Source organism: Mustela nivalis (genome assembly GCF_964662115.1).
Source record: "Mustela nivalis genome assembly, chromosome: 1".
Taxonomy (NCBI): Eukaryota; Metazoa; Chordata; class Mammalia; order Carnivora; family Mustelidae; genus Mustela; species Mustela nivalis.
Window position 1 is genome coordinate 88,013,080 of NC_139020.1, and position 19,872 is coordinate 88,032,951.

Sequence of the window (19,872 nt, forward strand, 5' to 3'; positions counted from 1 at the left end):
CTGCTTTTGCAGGAGTCTCAGCTTGTCTGATTTCATACAGTATTAATCAGGACTATGGCAATGACAAATGGCCAAATTCCAAAATAAATTAGCATAAACAAAATTAAAGGGGAAATAGTGGTTTCTCATATTGTTGTTAGCTTGAAATAGCTTAATGTATTTTAAATAGTTAAGAGAGTACTGGGTATAAACAAAGTAATATCACCATTATAAAAAATGAAACTCTCTGTATTGACACCTTGCCTTTATTGCCCTCACTAAGCATATATTATGGGTCTGCTGTGGGCTCTCAGGACTTTATAGGAGAAAAAGAGAGAGAGAGGAAGCAAACTTTTCTGATTTTATGAGACTTGCAACCTAATGATGAAAATCAAACATTTGCATAGTCACACAGAAAGCACAAGATTAATTACAAAGTCATATTGTATAAAATATATATTGTATGAGGTCGAAATATAAAGTATTAAAAATATGAATTTACTCTTTTCTTAAATGTAGAGCATAATAATTTAGAGCAAAAATATTTCTTAAAATGTTGAAAGTTTCATTGTTTTATAAAATACAAGACATCTTTATCACTATTAAAATGTAGCCTAAACGTCCCATTTCAAAAGAAGAAACTTAAGATCAAAACTGAGAGACTATGGACTCTGAAAAACAATCTGAGGATTTTGAAGGGGTGGGGGGTGGGAGTTTGGGGTACTAGGTGGTGGGTATTATAAAGGGCACGAATTGCATGGAGCACTGGGTGTGGTGAAAAATAATGAATACTGTTATGCTGAAAATAAAAAATAAATTTAAAAAAATAAATAAATAAATAAAATTTCTAGACCAAAAAAAAAAAAAAAAAAAAAAAACTGAGTTGTCAACACTAACTAAATCAGTAGCAGGCTGAAGACCAAAATCTAATTTGTCTAACTCCCAAATAGTATTCCTTCAGCTAAAATCTTGCAGAAACTCAGGAACTAAAGAGTTAGTAGAGGGAAGATGAGTTAAATGGAAGAAAAAATGGAGTTTTATTTCAGGTCATTAAAAAGAGAGACATGATTAAGATGAAGGAACAATGTATGATTTCACCTATGATGGTTTTTACCTTAATTTTAAACGAAAAAGTACATGAATAAAAAATGGTGTTGCTAATTTCTTGGGCTGGATTTTCTTCCACTGCATTCACAAAACCATACGTTGTTATCACTGAACTCATAAATAGTGGGTCTTTATTTATATCCTCTATCTTCCCTCAGGAAGGTTATGCATAGAGTCTATTGTCCAATAAAATTCTAATTCCTTTAGCTATACTCTGAACTTCTGATTTGTACCTCTATGAGGTATCTCCAAACTTTTCTTCATTTCCACTTCTTCCTAGTGCAAGCTGCTCTCATAACTCTTCTAAACTATAGAAATAACTTCCTTAATAGTCTCCCTTTGTCCAGTGTTAACACACAATAGCCTATCTTTATAGTAATAGCCAGAGTGATCTTTTTCAGCCAAAATCAGATCACATTACATTTTGCTTTTCTTTTTATTATTATGATTTTTTTTTTTTTTTTTTCCGAGAAGGAGAACATGACTTGGGTGGGGAGAGCAGAGGGAGAGAGAGAATCCCAGCAGGCTCTACACCCAGCACGGAGCCTCATGTGGGGCTCTATTTCATGATCCTGAGATCATGAGCTGAAATCAAGATCTGATGCTTAACCAACTTAGCCACCCAGGCACTACCCCCCCCCCCCACATTTTGCTCTTCTAATGTGACTTGATATTTCTGCCACTTAAATGTGAGAATCTATGTCCCCTCTCTTAAAATTGGATGGCCCTGTGATTCCACTGGAAGTGACACTATAGGTGAATAAGTCAAATGAAACTATGCCTGTTTCTCTTTGGACACTTGCTTTTGAAACCAGTCCTCATGCCTGAATAAGCCAAAGCAGCCTATGGAGAGGCCCGTATGGAGAGGAACAGAGGTACCTCCTAGGGTCAGCTAAGTTTCTAACCAACTGTCATTTACTAATTTGCCAACTATGTGAGTGAATCATCTTGATATCTAGAATGGAAATGGACTGTCCCACAGAGATTATAGAATTATGAACAAAGGAAATTAGTCTTGTTTTAAATCACAAAGTTTGGGGATATATTTTTATTTGTCTTTTAATACTATAATAGAAAATTAACACAGATTTTGGTACCTAAAAGAGGGATGCTGCTGTAAAAACCCGAAAGCATGTAGCACTGACTTTGGGACAGGCCATATGAGGAAGCAGGAATCCTTGGCAAAACGTTAGAAAAAGTCTAAAGAGTATTGAGGAATGTGTTTCTGATAGCTCAAAGGAAAATGTCATTGGAAGATGTTTATAGTAATGGAAATTCTGGCTACAGTATTACCTGAAGTAAATGGAAGATAGGAAATGTTCCAATGAGTTCAATGATCAAGCTAAAGGAGTTTTCAGGCAGACTATTAAAAGTGTCATCTGGATTTTATTCATTGTCTATGATATAATGTGAGTAGAGAGGAATGAGCTAAAAATGAACTCTTAAATATAAAAGATCCAGAACTTTCTTAGTTTCAAAATAAATCCTGTTTCTCTTCCCAAATCTCTCTTGGTGGCAAACAGTGCTCATATTAAGGACTAGTTTAAGGAGAAGATCAAACATACTATTATTAAGATCTTAGATCTGAGGTAGTTCCTCATAGAGACTTTCAAATAGACAAAAGCCCTCCTAAGTATAACAGTACTGTAATTTATAGTCCTGTCCATTTTATAGTAAGGCTTATAAGGATCATAAGGATGTTATTCCACAGCAGTGCATGGTGAGTTCAAGGAAGAGAATGGCTTATCTGGAAAAGACTGATGGTTAATTTATGGTTATAGTGTTTTGTCTGGTGGAGTGAATTATAAATCAATGTACAGAAAGCATAACAATATTGTTTAAGGAATTGTATTAGCTTGTGATAAAAGGTTTAAAAAAAGTACAACTGAAGAAGGGCCTTAAACCTTCAAGCATTTAAAAACGGGAAATATGCTTAAGAAGGCTTAGGGGAAAAGGAAGGTAGATTCAGAGTGAAGGACCAAGAACCACTGAATTGACCCAAGAGCCATGAAGTCTAATTTCCAGAAAGTAGGTATACTCTAATCAAGGAACTAGCAACATATGCCTGGCTGGATTTCAGAATTGATATAGATCAGTGACTACTGTGTTCCTTCCATTTCCCTGCTATTTTCTGCTATCATAGTTATCCAGTGACTGTCCTACCATATTATTTTGAGTATTTGGAGACAGAAAAATGATCTCTCTAGGTCAAATGTGTCACATGTCATCACATCATAAGAGGGAGTGCTCAAAGAGCTGTATTTGAGGAACTGCACAAAAAGAATATCACTTATACCTAGACTGATATGGATGTAAGATTCTTGACTTTGAACCGATATAATTATAGAATGAGACTTTTCAGTCATGGGAAAGGAAATGAACATATTTTGCATGTAGAAGGGATATACATTATTGTAGCCTGAAGACAAAATGTGGCAGATTTCATTTTTCAAAGATGATTGTAACAAGAGCCGCTTTCTTACTTTTTCTTCTTACAATGTGATTTTGATACTCTTCTTATCAAGAGCTATGCCTTTTTCTCGAATCTGGGCAAGATTGTGAAAACGAATGCTATATGACTTTTGAGTATAGGTCATGAAATGTGATACATCTTTCTAGATTCCTGGAATGTTTGCTCCTAAAACCTAGCCACTGTGTTTGCATAGTCCTAGGAGAACTCAGAGAGCCAGGTGAAGAAAAGCCAAGGCCCCTAGTCTACAGTCCTGACTGTAGTGTATAGTCCTGACTGATAGTACCAACTCAGCAATTATGTGAGGAACCCTCTTGACTCTTTCAGCCAACCCCTTGTTGGATCTCTTGCAACTAATGCTAATATTGCATGGAAGACTGCAGATTTGTGAGCAAAATATATTAGTGTTTTTGTTTAAGTCACTAAGTTTTAGAGGGCTTTGTTATACAGGTTGGACAACTGATACATTATATAGAATAAAATCAAACTCCTACCCTGTTCTGTGAGACCCTATATTATCTAGTTTCTCTCTATTCTCCAACCTCACATCATACTATTCTTGTAATTCAGGTTGAAGTTTATGGATTACCAAGATCTCCAGCCCATTTACTTAGTCATTTTTCTCATGACATCTGTATTTATCAATTCCCTATCTGTCTATCTATCCATCTATCTATCTTCTATCGGTCATCTTACCCTACGCATTATTAGAACGATTTCTGTGAAAACAGAGACATTGTTCTTATTTTCTTCTCTCTCTGAATTACTTGAAACAGTGCTTGGTACATAGTAGGTACTCCACAAATACTTGTTGAGTGAACAAACTTATGGAAGTAAATATTAATTCATTTTATATCATAGAGCAAAATAGAAGTCCAAGATTTAATATAACATATATTTCCTAGAAAAAAAATGATGTTTTCTTTTTTAAAATTAAATCTGTCAAATTAACTTAGAAGAATGTTCACAATCTTGTGATATTGTGAAAAATAAGTTGATTTCTGTACTACCTGCATTGTCTCTGTAAGTTCCTCCACATTAATAAATATTAACAATAAAATTTTCAGATAAAAGCACATACTTAGTTACTTGATTTTTTTTCCTTTTTTTTTTTTTTTTTAAAGATTTTATTTATTTTGACAGACAGAAATCACAGGGAGGCAGAGAGGCAGAGAGAGAGGAAAGGAAGCAGGCTCCTGCTGAGCAGAGAGCCCGATGCGGGGCTCGATCCCCGGACCCTGGGATCATGACCTGAGCCGAAGGTAGAGGCTTTAAACCACTGAGCCACCCAGGTGCCCCAGTTACTTGATTTTTTTCTTATTGATATTAATCTTTCACTTCTTGTAAAACAAACAAAAATATTCTGAAATTTTCATTTTTAAATATTATGTTAGGAGTTTAGTGTTCAACTGTTTAAAAGTTGTTTTCCAGAGAGGAAAACATGTATAGATGATAGTGAATAAAACAGAAGGACTCTGATTTTCAGGAATTCAGAATGTGCATCCCTGGCATAATAGTGCTATAGCTTTCCATCTAACCAAAGTTTAAAACAGAAAAATGATTTTAATGCATTTACTTGAAATTTGCTTCTTCGCACTGTGAAGCCTGAATAACCGAGTGCACAAATATAGTTAGAGTAATCCTTCTTAACAAGAATTAGCCACCTCTGTGGACTCTCAAAATAATAAGAGGAATTACCCTAGTGATATTTTTCCCTGTGAGGGGCCAGTAGTATGACGTCTCATTGGTGCCTAATTTTAAAAGAATCAGAGGATCTGCTTATATCGTAATATGACGTTTTCAGTTTTCCTCAATTTTTCTTGGGATTTCCTTCAGATACAACCTACAGAGAACAGCATACCAGGCCCTTCAAGTTTGAGAAGTAGGAAGAACAAGTCACAGGCTTAGGCCAGAAGACAATCTTCCACTTTGATCATCCATGTCCTTGTTCTGTACCCCATATTGTTGCTCTTCCATAGAATCTCTTGGGATTAGTAAATAGTTGGTAGACTCTAATCTGCTCTTATTTCTTGCTCATTTTCTTACTCCTTTGATAAAAGGCTGAACTGTCAATAGATTTTATAGTCATGTCTTACTCTACTAGCCTAATCATAATGTGATTCTACATAAGCACAAACACAGCAACAGTTATCATTACTTAATTCTGATTCCTAACTCACTGCAAATAAGCCATCCCACACTTTTACTAATCAATTTCCAATGCACGTAAATAATAGCATATGTTTATCTTATCATAGTGCCCAACTCTCTTTGAGGAGCAAGAAGATTATATTCACTTGTGCTTATTTTACAGTTTCACACAATGTCTTGTTAATTTCCGTGTTGTTTCCTTAAGCTATTGTGTATAGTCCTTTTTCCCTATCACCTACTTCCCACTGTTGATTCCGTATCTTTTTCTTCAGACTCCTGCTTGGCCTTCTTCCTGTGTTAGTGAGAACTCCTCTGGTGATCTAGCTCCCGCCACTTTCCCTACTCTCAGATAGTCTCGGCATCTTCCATCATTCTCCACATATATTATTTGGTTTATGCCATACTATATTTGTAAAATACATAAAAGATTGGTAGTATTCTTATTTTATAGATGATGAAACTGAAGTACAGAAGATAAATGACTCCCCAGAGGCCATGATTTGTGGGCCTTGTAGTGGGTTTAATGGGAGGAAAGCAGAGGTGAAATGCCAGAATAGAGAAGTTAGAGAGAGCAGAGATGAGTGATAGAAACCCAAGAAAGAGAGAGTTAAATAGTCCAGGGCATAAAATGACCTGAGGAACAGTACATATAAAGAGAAGGAAGACCTTAAAATTGATGACACTTCTGTCCTGATAACTTCAAGGTACATTTCAATTTGAAATCTCTATCACCTCATTGCATGGGGATGGATGAAAAAAACATATACAGAGCATTTATCTTTTCCTGAAGCTTCTCAAACTCATAAAATTTCTAAGATATTGAGAGAAAAAATACTACAAGCATGTTTAGTTTTTTTTTATCAGTTATTGCCATTTCTCTTTTTCTCTTAAGTACATTTTATAAATTTGATTTCATGTATTATTTAATCTTATCTACCTAACATGATATTGTTCAACTGACACAATCTGTTTATTAAATATGCATCACACACAATTTAGTGGATTAAAATTATGCATTTGATACTTTACATATTTGTAGGAAAAAGTGACTTCGGTAGAATCACCTCCATAAAAACCATATCCCTACTATTATTACCTGCATGATAATGCCATTAACAGTGGACTTAGGGATGATACTACTCCATTTGAGTAAAATTTATCAGTTCCTTTGTTAGAAGTTTAGGTCTCTCTCCAGTCACTTCTTTTATATTTATGGAGCCAATGTGAAGAGCCACAGAATTTTTTCTCCTTATCTTTCCTCTCCTTTCCTTTCTTCTCCTTCCCCCCCTTTTCCTTCCTTCCTTCCTTCCTTCCTTCCTTCCTTCCTTCCTTCCTTCCTTCTTTCCTTTCTTTCAAGATTTTATTTATTTTAGGGAGAGAGCGTGTGTGTGCAGGGGAAGGGAGAGGGACAAGCAGACTCAGTGCTAAGTGTAGATCCTGACTTGTGTCTCATACCCTTGGGGTTCATAATCTCATTACCCTAAGATTATTACCTAAGCCCAAATCAAGAGCTGGATGCTTAACTGACTGAGATACCCAGATGCCCTGAACTACAGTTTCTATGTGATGCAAATTAAGGGGTGCTCCTGACATTCCAAAGTGCACAAACTGCAAAAATATATCTAATGATTCTGCATTGGTTCCATACAGCAGAGTTCCTGTTGGATCTTTAGCAGGATAAATGCTAATTACTACAAAGAGAAAAATAAACCTATACCTGCTAAGACACAGAAGAGTTATTTGAGGAGTGTCTTCAGTGTTATAGACAAGATAATGAGGCAAGCTGTGTTATAAATGTTAGAAACTTGAAAATGAATAGTACAGTTTGAAGCCCACTCTCATAGAGCTAATATTCTTCTTCTTCTTCTTCTTGTTTTTAAATTTCTTTTCAGCGTAACAGAATTCATTGTTTTTGCACCACACCCAGTGCTCTATGCAATACGTGCCCTCCTTAATACCCACCACCTGGCTCCCCCAACTTCCTACCCTCCTCCCCTTCAAAACCCTCAGATTGTTTTTCAGAGTCCATAGTCTCTCATGGTCCACCTCCCCTTCCAATTTCCTTCAACTCCCTCCTCCTCTCCATTTCCCCTTGTCCTCCATGCTATTTGTTATGCTCTACAAATAAGTGAAACCATATGATAATTGACTCTCTCTGCTTGACTTATTTCACTCACATAATCTCTTCCAGTCCAGTCCATGTTGCTACAAAAGTTGGGTATTCATCCTTTCTGATGGAGGCATACTACTCCATAGTGTATATGGACCACATCTTCCTTATCCATTCGTCCATTGAAGGGCATCCTGGTTCTTTCCGCAGTTTGGCGATGGTGGCCATTGCTGCTATAAACATTGGGGTACAGATAGTCCTTCTTTTCACTACATCTGTATCTTTCAGGTAAATACCCAGTAGTGCAATTGCAGGGTCATAGGGATAGAGCTTACATTCTTTTATGGGGAGGAACATAAAATAATAGAAATAGGACAAAACACTGGGGAGTAATAAATCCTTTATGAAGGAAAATAGAGCAGGATAACAGGATAGACAGAAAAGGATGCTCTTTTAGAAAAAAATTCTCTTAGGAGTGGAAATATAAGAAGATATATTAGAAGTCTATTAGAAGATACACACACACACACACACACATACAGAAATCTGAATGAAGTGATTAAGTTTGTTTGCCATGCAAATATGCAGAAGGAGAGTATTTTGGGGTGGAGAAATAGCAAGTAAAAATGCCGAGATAAGAGTGTGTTCAGATTACTTAAGGAATATCAAGGGAATCAACGTGACTAGGATGAAATAGGCAACTAGTAGAATGGAAGGAAATGGAGACACAGAGAAACTAGAGATAAGGCCAAGCAGTGACTTAAAGCAATAATAGGAAGTGAGGAAGACATTGTAAGTGTGATGGAAAATCACTGAAAGCTTTTGAGTAGAAGAGTAACATTATCTGACTTACCACTTAGAAATATTCTTGCTGCTGTGTGAATAGAAGAGATGGAAGGCATTAAGCAATAGAGTGAGTAAGAAGGCTACAGAAGCTGGCCATGTTAGAAATGATGATGCCTTCAATAGGTTACTGGTGGTGGTGGTAGAGTTGGTGAGAGGAGTGAAAATAAGAACATATGCTAAGGTAGCTCTGATTACCTTTGGTTTGATTATACTCACTGAGGGCTTAGATACGAGGTTTCAGAAATCAAGAAGGATGAAGTGGGATTGCAGTGCTTTAATCCCAGACAACTAGGTAAGAGGTAGCACCATTTTCTTTCACAGGAAGTACTGGAAGACAACAATGCTTGAAAGCAGAAAAATAATAGGAATCCAGACATTGTGTTTGGAGATATTGAATTGAGATGCCCAAATTAGAGGTTATTGTGGTTTGTATTTGGCTAGTTGAACTGTTCTGGAATTGTGTTTCCCCAGATTCCATTCTCAGAATTGCTCTAGAAGGGTCATAAAAAACATTTTGCATTAGATTTGGAAAGCATAAGTTAAGCGGCAGCCATATTATTTTTATTCTTAGAAGGATAATGCAGGGAATGAGGTACTTTTGCAGGGCACACATTTGGTCACTGATCTGCTGACTCACCTTGCTGGTTTGAGGCAGCAGCCAGCTTTCAGAAAGTTAAGAAGTATAGAAAAGAAAATGAATATCTAGTACTGATGATATATTGTTTGTTGTTTGTTTTATAATGGACAGATGGATAGTGGAAATGAAGCATATTATTAAAAAATGTGATGAGGAATTTAAGTCATAATTAAAGAATGGTCTGGCTAGAAAGGATAACAAATACCTTTATGCAAAGCTGTCATTGGTCTTAACAGCCTGGCAGCCTTAGAGCTGGAAGCACCTTTAAGAGGCCACAGAGTAAAATCTGCCACAGTTTTGCTGGGTCTGTTAAAAATAGACCCAGGTCAGACACATGCCATCCATCAGAATTAAATGGATCACTCAGCACCTGCTTCCTGTACCTGTCTTCAGTTATTCCATGTGCTTTCCCAGATACTGACAGGTCCTTGGCCCTTGCTTTTAGGTATAACAGTGATCTCTGCCCAAGGATTGGGTAATAATCCCTGGAACAAGATATGCAAACCAGGCATATATTTATCATCTCAGGATTGAGCTTCCGTTACTAATGATAGCTATTTTGTACTAAGTCCTCATTCTATGCCAAGCTCTTTCAAAACACATTCCATATTTTATCTCATTTGATCCTGGCAACAGTGGTATAAGACAAGTTCTGGTATTACCCCCATTCTGCATTTAAATAAATTTAGTTGTAAAGAAATTAAGAAAAAAAGGTCCGACAGTGACTGGCTGAATAGTAAGGACTTGATCAAGTGCCACCTGACTGTAATGATTGAACTCACTATATTAAATTGCTCTCATGGGCTTCTCAAGGAGAAGTTTGGGGCCAGCTTCTTTCCTAGAGAGACCTCTGGGAATATATGACTGGTTGCTTTGAAATTGAACTCTGAGTGGCCCCTAGATTCTTTGAAACCTTAAAGGAGGGAGATCCTGTAATAACTCCTGTGTAGTTTCAAAGGAAATAGCTAGATTCTATTTTGAAATAAAGGTGACTTATACATCTCTGTGACAGAACTTTTATTCTAGAAAAATCATTCAAATGAACCATATAACTCGATAAATGAAAAAGTAGACTCCCATATTAGAAAAGGTATTCTGGATTCTCTATTATAGCAGTAAAAAATGTTCTGTGTAATAACGGAAAATACGGTCACTGTGATACTTCTCTGAAGACTGACATTTTCTGGAGTTTTTGTTGTTTCTGCTGTTGTTAATAGGGCAAGACTTGACTGTTCTGGCAAACAACAGCTTGTCCTGTGGAGAATTCTGAGGACTCGCTGATGGAAAATTAGAAGCTGAATACCAAAAGGCAAAGAAGCTGTTTTCGAGGGAGTCCTTCTGGGACACTGGGTGTAAGCCATGGTGAGCTGGTGGCAAAGGTGGTATATGGAGCGGGAAGAGCCATAGCTGGAAGAAAAAGGCAAAAGGTATATTGACCAGGAGTATGTAGCCATGAAAAGCATGTATGTACTGAAAAACATAGCTATAAATCATATAAAGCAAAACGTTAGAAATAGAACTTCATGAAATAATAGATTTCAGCCTTTCTAGTAAATAAGTGATACAGATTTCCCCCCCATATAGTCATACAGTATGTTAGCTTGAAAATCAACAAAATGCAAGCAAAATTGATATAAGTTGTAGTACTAGAAGATAATAAAACAAAAATAGAAGTTAAAAGCAGAATGGTCAAAATTAATGTTTTGAAAATAAAAAAATATACTTTTTTCTATTATTTGTATTAAAAAGGAAATCACAACTGAAATTATAGATTGTTTAGAAATGAACCTCACTACATATCAAATCATATGTTAGAATCATACTCAAATTTTATAGCATTAAATACTTTTTAAAAAGTCTGATAATAACTAAAATTTACATTCCCTTCCAGAATCCAGCAAAACAACAAAATAAACTAAGAAAAAAAAATGGGAACCAAAACAAGTGTAATGTGTTGTCATTATATTAAATAAAACCGAATCTAAGCCTACTTTTTTGTTTCCTCTGTTAAACAATATAGAGCACAAGCAAAAATAAGTCAGTCACTTGCTCTAGGAAATACTTGCTCTTAAAAGATAAGACTGTGAACTAACTAAAATAGCTTTTCAATGGAGACTAATACCTTGTCCAACAATACTCATTTTAAGACCCCCACTTCACGGTGGCCATCAATCCAAAATTATTATTTCTTAAACCCTGCCAAATTCCAGCCAGTTTCCCTCCGGGAAAAACTTGCTTTAAAATCCCAGTCCAGGAACTAAAATCTAATAAACATATCTCTTTCCTTCTTACTTTTCCTTTCTGAGACACTACACTAGTATTCTGTTAAGGTAGTATTCGTTACTGCAGTAGGTCTAATAAACTAGCTTTCCTTGGCTGATGATATTTCTGGAGGCGTTTTAGAAAGTTAACATTCAATGGAGGAAGAAAAAGAAAATATATAATTAAAAAAATAAACAAGGTGGAAGTGACAAACCTTTCTCATAGAATTTTTCAAATAATATATGGAGACACCCTTCAGGAAGTGGGGCTTAATTCTTGTCCCGTCCTTATATCTCCTCCATTAAAGATGTGCTAGACTTGCTGATATCTTTCAAAGAAGTATATAAGAAAAGGGAAAAATGGTAAATTTACAGTGGAGGAATTTTAACCAAATGATGAAAGTTAATATCACCAGTGATGCCAGGTAGACATCATTACCCCCATGATATATGATAAAAAGAGTACTTTCTTTTGTGTTATTCTGTCCCCAAGCCCAGAACCAATCATGAGAATAGAAGACATATCTATATTTGGTATGTTCAACAGGATACCTGCCCAGTATGCTTCAAGGCTTTCGAGGTCATGAAAATTAGGAAAGACAGAGAAAGTCTCGCAGATCAGAGGATCCTGTAGAAATAGAACAGTTTCAAATCTGTGAATTTAAATGAGTGAATCCCTGTAAAAATACCAACAGCATTTTTCACAGATTTAGAACCAACAATCCTAAAATTTATGTGGAACTGCAAAGGACCCTGAATAGCCAAAGCAATTTTGAAGAAAAGCAAAGCTGGAGGTACCACAATTCCAGACTTCAAATTACATTACATTGCTGTGTTATCAAAACAATATGGTACCAGCACAAAGATTGACCCACAGATCAATGGAACAGAATAGAAAACCTAGAAATTAATTCACAATTATATGGTCAGTTAATCCTCAACAAAACAGGAAAGAATATCCAAAAGGAAAAAGACATTCTCTTCAACAGATAGTATTGGGAAAACTGGTCAGCTACTTGCAAAAGAATGAAACTGGACCACTTTCTTTCACCATACAAAAAAATAAATTCAAATGATTAAAGACCTGAATGTGAGACCTGAAATCATAAAAGTCCTAGAAAAAAAACACAAGCAGAAAATGTCTCTGACATCAGCCATAGCAACAGTTTTCTAGATAAGTATCCCAAAGCAAAGGAAATAAAAGCAAAAATAAACTATTGAGATAATGTCAAAATAAAAAGCTTCTGCAGAGCAAAAGTAATAATCAACAAAACTAAAAGGTAATCTACAGAATGGGAGAAGATATTTGCAAATTACTTATTTGATAAAGGGTTAATATCCAAAAATTATAAAGAGCTTATATAATTCAAAACCCAAAAAACACAAATAATCTAATTAAAAAGGAGCAGAAGACATGAACAGACATTTCTCCAAAGAAGGTGTCCAGATAGCGAACAGACACATGAAAGGATGCTCAACTTCACTTATCATCAGGGAAATGCATTCAAAACTACAATGAGAACTCACCTCACATCTGTCAGAATGACTAAAATCAAACACATAAGAAACAACATGTGTTGGCAAGGATGTGGAGAAAAAGGAACCCTCTTGCACTATTTTGGGAATGCAAACTGGTGTACTCACTGTGGAAAACAGTATGGAGGGGCCCTCAAAAAGTTAATAATAGAGCTACCTATGATCCAGTAATCATACTACTGGGTATTTACCTCAAAATTACAAAAACACTAATTCAAAGGGATATGTGCACCCCTTTGTTTATAGCAGCATTGTTTACAATAGGCAAGGTATGGAAGAAAGCTCAGATGACGTGGTATATATAATAATATTATCTAGCCATAAAAAAGAATAAAATCTTGCCATTTGCAATGACATGGGTAGAGCTAGACAGTATATGCTAAGTGAAATAGGTCAGTCAGAGAAAGACAAATACCATATGTTTTCATTCATACGTGGAGTTTAAGAAATAAAACAAACAAGCAAAGGGAAAAAAGAGAGAGAATTGCATAAACAAAACAAACAAACAAACCAAAAACAAACCAAAAACAAAACAGACTCCTAATTATAGAGAATAGACTGATGGCTACCAGAAGGGAGGTAGGTGACTGGAAGGGTGAAATAGATGATAGGGATCAAGGAGGGCACGTGTGATGAACACCTGGTGTTATATGGAATTATTGAATCACTATATTATATCCTGAAACTAATATGACACTGTATGTGATATACTAGAATTAAAATTTGAAAAAGGAAAAAAGAATAATAATAACACTGATATATTATTTAAAAAGAAACAGAATAGTTTCATGCAATAGGGTAGTCTGGTTTGAATCCTGGAACAAGAATAAGACAATAAAAGAACTGATGAACTCCAAATAAGTCTGGAGTTTAGTTATAGCAATGTTCAAATAAAAGTATTGAAATAAAAGACAAGTTCCTTGATTAAAAAAAAAAAAGCGTCCAATAATTCTCATTAAAATCAGAGAAAAAGGGGTGCGTGGGTGGCTCAGTGGGTTAAGCCTCTGCCTTTAGCTCAGATCATGATCTCAGGGTTCTAGGATCAAGCCCCGCATTGGGCTCTCTGCTCAGCAGGGAGCCTGCTTCCCCCCTATCTTTCTGCCTGCCTCTTTGCCTACTTGTGATCTCTTTCTCTGTCAAATAAATAAATAAAATCTTAAAAAAAAAAAAAAAACAAAGAGAGAGAGAGAGAGAGAGAGAGAGAAATCAATTGCTGCTTGTAAAAAACATCACCAAAAGTCAGAATTGATTTTGAAATGACAGAGTTTGGAACTTTATTCTATGTATTGGAAATTTAAATGAAAATTTTAAATTTCCTTAAAAATTATCTAAAATACCAGAACTCAATCAATTATGTTTTAAAGATAATGTAATCAGTAACGAGATATAGATGAAGGGGAATAAAAACCTACCATCAGTAAAGGATAGGTTATATGATTTCTACATAGGAAATAGAAGACATTCAAATAAACTATTAGAACTAGTTGGAGTACTAACACGTATCTATAGGTTTTTTTTTTGTGGGTTTTGTGTGTGTGACACTCAGTAAAACAGTATTAGGAGAAAAAAGTCCAATTAATGAAAAAACAACTACAAAAATATGTGGAAATATTCTAAATATTGAAATGCTTAAGATTTTTGTGAAAAATAAAAGCCTTTATTAAATAACTAAAGTAAAATATGCACAAATTCAAGGTTACCAGATATATGCCAAATGAATCTGTATATCCAATACAACTCTAATCACAGTCATAAACAATGAACACTGAAATTGATTAACTATTTCCAGAATTTATCGGGAAGAGTGAATGTGTAAGGAAAACCATGAGCATATTGAAATGATTTACTCAGAGTGGTGGGATGTCTCTGGTAGATAACAAACATGCTATACAGTTATATTAATTAAAACAGAGGAAGAGTCTTATTTATGTATAACTACAGCCATGTTTAGTCGCTAAGTGGCAAAATTCACAGTAAAAAGTATGATATAATTAGAAAGTTACCATTTCCTGTAAAGGACAAAGAAATGGAATAAAATTTAAAAAGTAGGCTAAGCATCAAAATTTCAAAGGGCAGTAGTAATAGCTCTTTGATATTGGTGGAAATTACTTGCATTTTTGTCTATTTTGCAAACAAAGTAGAACATGTTGTACGTTACCAAACACAACAAATTAAGTTTGCTATGAAATTGATTAAATTGTAATAACACATTTTATGCATTGGATTTCTTCAAAGCATTAGGATTTTCTTATATTACATAGATGTATCATGAGTAGAAAAATTACTATTTGTTAAAATAATTGAATTATCAGCTTTTCATAACATCTAGTCTAAAATTTATTTTAAAAAATTATGCACTCCTTTAGTGATTTGTGTATTGCTTTTCAATTAATAGCTTTCAGTTGGCAAGAATGGTCAGTACCTGATATGTTACATTTATTCTTTCTCAAGGTAATCATTGTTCAAAAGATATGAAATGTGCGTTCCAGAACCCAGGATTCTTTGATACATCTATGCTGACATGGGAAAGCTGGTTCACTCCCATTACTAAAATATGCTACTTTACCATGTTTTTTCTTCCAAGAAAAGTAGCCACAGTCATAAAAACATAGCCTTGAAATTCTGTGAACATTTATACTTAAGAAAGTAAATGAAATTCTGTCTTTTGGGATAGTGATTATTTCTTTTTAAATATTTAATAAGCTGGGTTAATGTATACCTCTGTGAGTCTGTTTGTTTGAGCTGTACTAAGCTTATCTTTTTTGATTCAGGTAGATTTTGTTTAAATTCTTTAAATGCTAAACTCTTTCTAAGTTAAAGTAGGAAAGAACTGGAAACTTTTATGTGGTTTTTCAGGGTTTTGTTTGTTTGGATACTATGCCAGTGGTACTAGTTTCCCTTTTAGGTTCCCCTTTTAAGAGGCTGGGCTCATAGTAATTTATTCTTGAAATATTTTATTAATAACATATCCCGAGTCCACTCAGGCAGTCCAGAGGTCAATAAATTACAACTCATAAACTTAGTCTGGCCCACTGCCTATTTTTGTAAATAAAGTTTTATTGGGACATATTGGCTGTTATTTGCATATTGTTTGTGATTTCTTTTTTGCTGTAACAGTTAAGTTGAGTAGCTGCAACAAAGATTTTGTGGACTGCAAAGCCTAAAATATTGATTATCTGGACCTTTACAGAAAACATTTGCTCACTCCTGATCTTAATTAATTAATTAATTGTGTCTGCCCAGTCACTGTATAAATACCTAGAAACCATAGGCAGTACATGTAGATTACAGTGGCATTCCTTAAACTTGAATGTAAATGATCTTTTTCAGCCATGAAAAATATTTTCTTAGGCCATGAATAATGGTTTAAATTACTTTTTAAAAAAACTTTTTAAATTTTTATTTTTTTAACAATTTTATTTATTTATCTGACTGACAGAGCACAAGCAGGAGGAGTGGCAGGCAGAGGGAGAAGTAGGCTCCCTGCTGAGCAAGGAGCTTGACATGGGACTCGATTCTAGGATCCGGGTATCACGACCTGAGCCGAAGGCAAACGCTTAACCAACTGAGCCACCCAAATAAGATATGCTTATCTGAATAAGCATAAAACTAAGTATAAATATATCATTATATATTTTTTGTTATACATATTACTGAACGAAGAGGAAAATTAAATTATTCTATTTGAGAACTTATAGATTAACAGAATATGTTTGCACACTTTCATTCTGATTAAGAAATACTGACTGACCCATACCATGGTGAAAATATTTCAAAAGAAAGGAAGTACAAGTTATTGGTAATTCAAAAAAGCACAGATGGAAGATACTATAATGTTACTTAGTGGTGGAGCAGCTTTTATTTCAGATGTCCAAAATTTGAGCAGAGAATCAAAAACAAGTCTATTTCAACAAAATCCACTCTTCTATAAGCAACCTAACAAATTTAATAAAAAAGAACATTAATAGTCAATTCTGCATCATACAGAATTATGAGGGAATTGAACAGAATATGGAAGATATGTTTCCTGTACTGTAAGCCAACCTAAAAATTATACAAAAATTACTACATTAAATGGCTATGTAGTACAGGATTTCACATCTATATATGAATAACTGCCAAAACACCTGGCAAAAATAATCAATACTTTAAAAGTTCTGAAGGAGTTTGATTAATTAGAAGAAATGAAATAATGTAAAGGAATTTGCTATAGCAAAAATTCTTATAATAATAAGCCATAGTAAAATTCCAATTTCTACAATGCCAAATCCATGTACAAAAAAAATTGGTCAAATTATTATATTTCATCAAGAATGGGTCATTATAAAATTTTAACTTACACTAAGACATATTTTGATGCTCCTTAACATCTTTAGAGATGCTTAATATAGATAATTATTTATAAGATCATAGAATTTTATTTTGTTTAATTTTTGTTTTATTTATTTATTTTTAAATTATATTTATTTATTTGACAAAGAGAGACACAACAAGAGAGGGAACACAAGCAGGGGGAACAGGAGAGGGAAGAGCAAGCCTCCTGCCAAGGTGGAAGCCCATGGATCATAGGATTCCAGCTTGATCCCAGGATCCCAAGTTCATGACCTGAGCTGAAGGCAGATGCTTAATGACTGAGCCACCCAGGTGCCCCAAGATTATAGAATTTTAAAATAATTAGGAAATTATGATTCTTCTAAATGATGCATTTCTGATTTGAACATGTTCCAGGTACCAACAATCTCTACTTTTTAACTAACTGTTCTAGAATAAGCCATAGAATTTTTGTCTGACATGAGGATGACTAAAAATGATGATTTGGACTCAATTCTAGGTTACTTTTATTTTCTTCGAAAGTAGCAAATAAACAGAGTGGTGAATGTAAATAAGATAAGAAGGTAGATGGATATGATGACATACTTTGCCTCTCGCAACTCATAAAGGTGCTTCAGAGTCTGGTGGTCTTGGTTAACCACCAGATATGAGATTTTGCTGAGTCAGAGTAGAGATCTATGGTCTCACTGCCTTTTATGTCCCCAACAATCATGTTAGTACCCAGAAGCAAATTACATTATCCTAAAAGATAGTAATGCCATTATTCAAGAAGTTGCATTCTCCAACCCTTTAAGATTTATTTATTTATTTTGGGAGAGAGAAAGGGAGAACAAGGCACGGGGAGGGCAAGAGGGAGAAAGATAATAAGAATCTTCAAGCAGACTCCCCACTGAGTATGGAGATTGACACAGAGTTCTATCTCAATACCCTTAGACCATGACTTGAGCCAGCTGGATGTTAAACGACTGAGACTCCTGAGCACCCCTAGGACATTCACTTTTATGCACAGTTAGGCATAGCCAGGCCTATTGTACCAAGAATACTAGGCTTCCCGGATTACCAGTACATGAAAAATTTACTTATGAAACAAAGGGAAAATGCAGGTGCAAAGAATAAGGATAATGAATAAGAATAACAATGATACATTTTTAAATAAAGAGACTCCTAACATTTTGACAAAAATTATGCTTTTGATTATCCTATCAAAGATTACTCTGCAAGTGTTAATGACTTTGAAGTTTTCTTAATAGTCCATATAATAGACTCTGGAAATTTAGTAAGCAAATAAATTTTGTTATCACAAATGCAGTAATGACCACATTCATATCAATAAATGATATATGAACTCTATCTGATAGGGGAGCCTCTTTTGGATTTCCCCTTCCTTTCAGAATAGACTGTGGCACATTATAAAATAGATTCCCTTTAGTTCATGACTTGTTCAGTTGCAAATTCATGTAAACTACAGGACCAGTTTGGCACCTGCTGTGATCATGAGTCTACTGCTGTTTCTCTAATCAGAAAACATTCCTATTAGATAAACCATCTGGCTTGAAAAGCATCCCCTTTGCATTCAAAATGGTGTTGTTAGAATTCAGCCAAAGTATATTTTAAAAGGAAAGATGTGTCAGCAAGACTAGTCTATTTACTAATGGAATAGCCCTCTATTAAAATACCATTTGTGGAATAAAAACCGTAGAATGAAAATATCGCACAACATGAATATGTTCTAGTTACATGTGAAAATGCGGGTGGTGGCAACTTTTCCCTAAGGCCATCCACTGAAATCTGTCGAAATTTAGTCAGTCATCATCTGGTCAGAGCCAGCTAAATTGCATGTTATACTGATTGCAATTATTTTCATTGAAGTGTGACGTATGAACATTGCTTCTTTACCTTTGGGAACTACGTTACTATTTGGTTTTCAACTGAATTATATATTCCTGTGGATATGAATCATTTTTATTTATGTTCCCATTCTTTAGGTCATATGTATTTTATATAATTTAGTCAAATAATAACAATATAATTCTCCTTTGGAAACAATTCATAGGGACCTAAAATATCTAATCTTAATATTTTGAGTGAATTTGGGCCACTACTAACAGGAAAAATAAAATATTGCAAATGAGACTCTTAAAGTTAATTTAAAGCTTAATAATATGCCAACAGAAGTGCTGTTCTTTGATTTTTTTTCCAATTAATGTATTTTTAAAAATTTATTGTATGCATTGGTAAGATGTTCTTAGTTTTATTTCAAAGAACAGAGACCTGGTTTCTGCCTTCAAGCAGCTTACATGTATTTGAAGAAGAAAAACTAAGATATAAAGTAACTGCCTAGTCATGAGAGAGTGCCTGTGGATTTTTGAGATTCAGTTGAAAATATAAAGATCAGAAAAGGAAAAATCAGAATGGTGGGAGTAGAATTTAGAATATTTTTGGT

At 34.7% G+C, this 19,872-nt stretch overlaps 1 long non-coding RNA gene across 4 annotated transcripts in view; it reads left to right on the forward strand.

The window, feature by feature from the left end:
- Window positions 1–13,070, forward strand: part of LOC309842978 — a 294,904-nt gene extending 281,834 nt beyond the window's left edge. For 3 of the 4 annotated variants that reach the window (XR_014299888.1, XR_014299889.1, XR_014299890.1), the window contains exon 5: window positions 10,518–13,070. This is a non-coding gene — a long non-coding RNA (uncharacterized lncRNA). The remainder of the gene's footprint in view (window positions 1–10,517) is intronic. The other variant, XR_014299891.1, reaches the window with a different exon arrangement.
- Window positions 13,071–19,872: the final 6,802 nt, after the last annotated feature.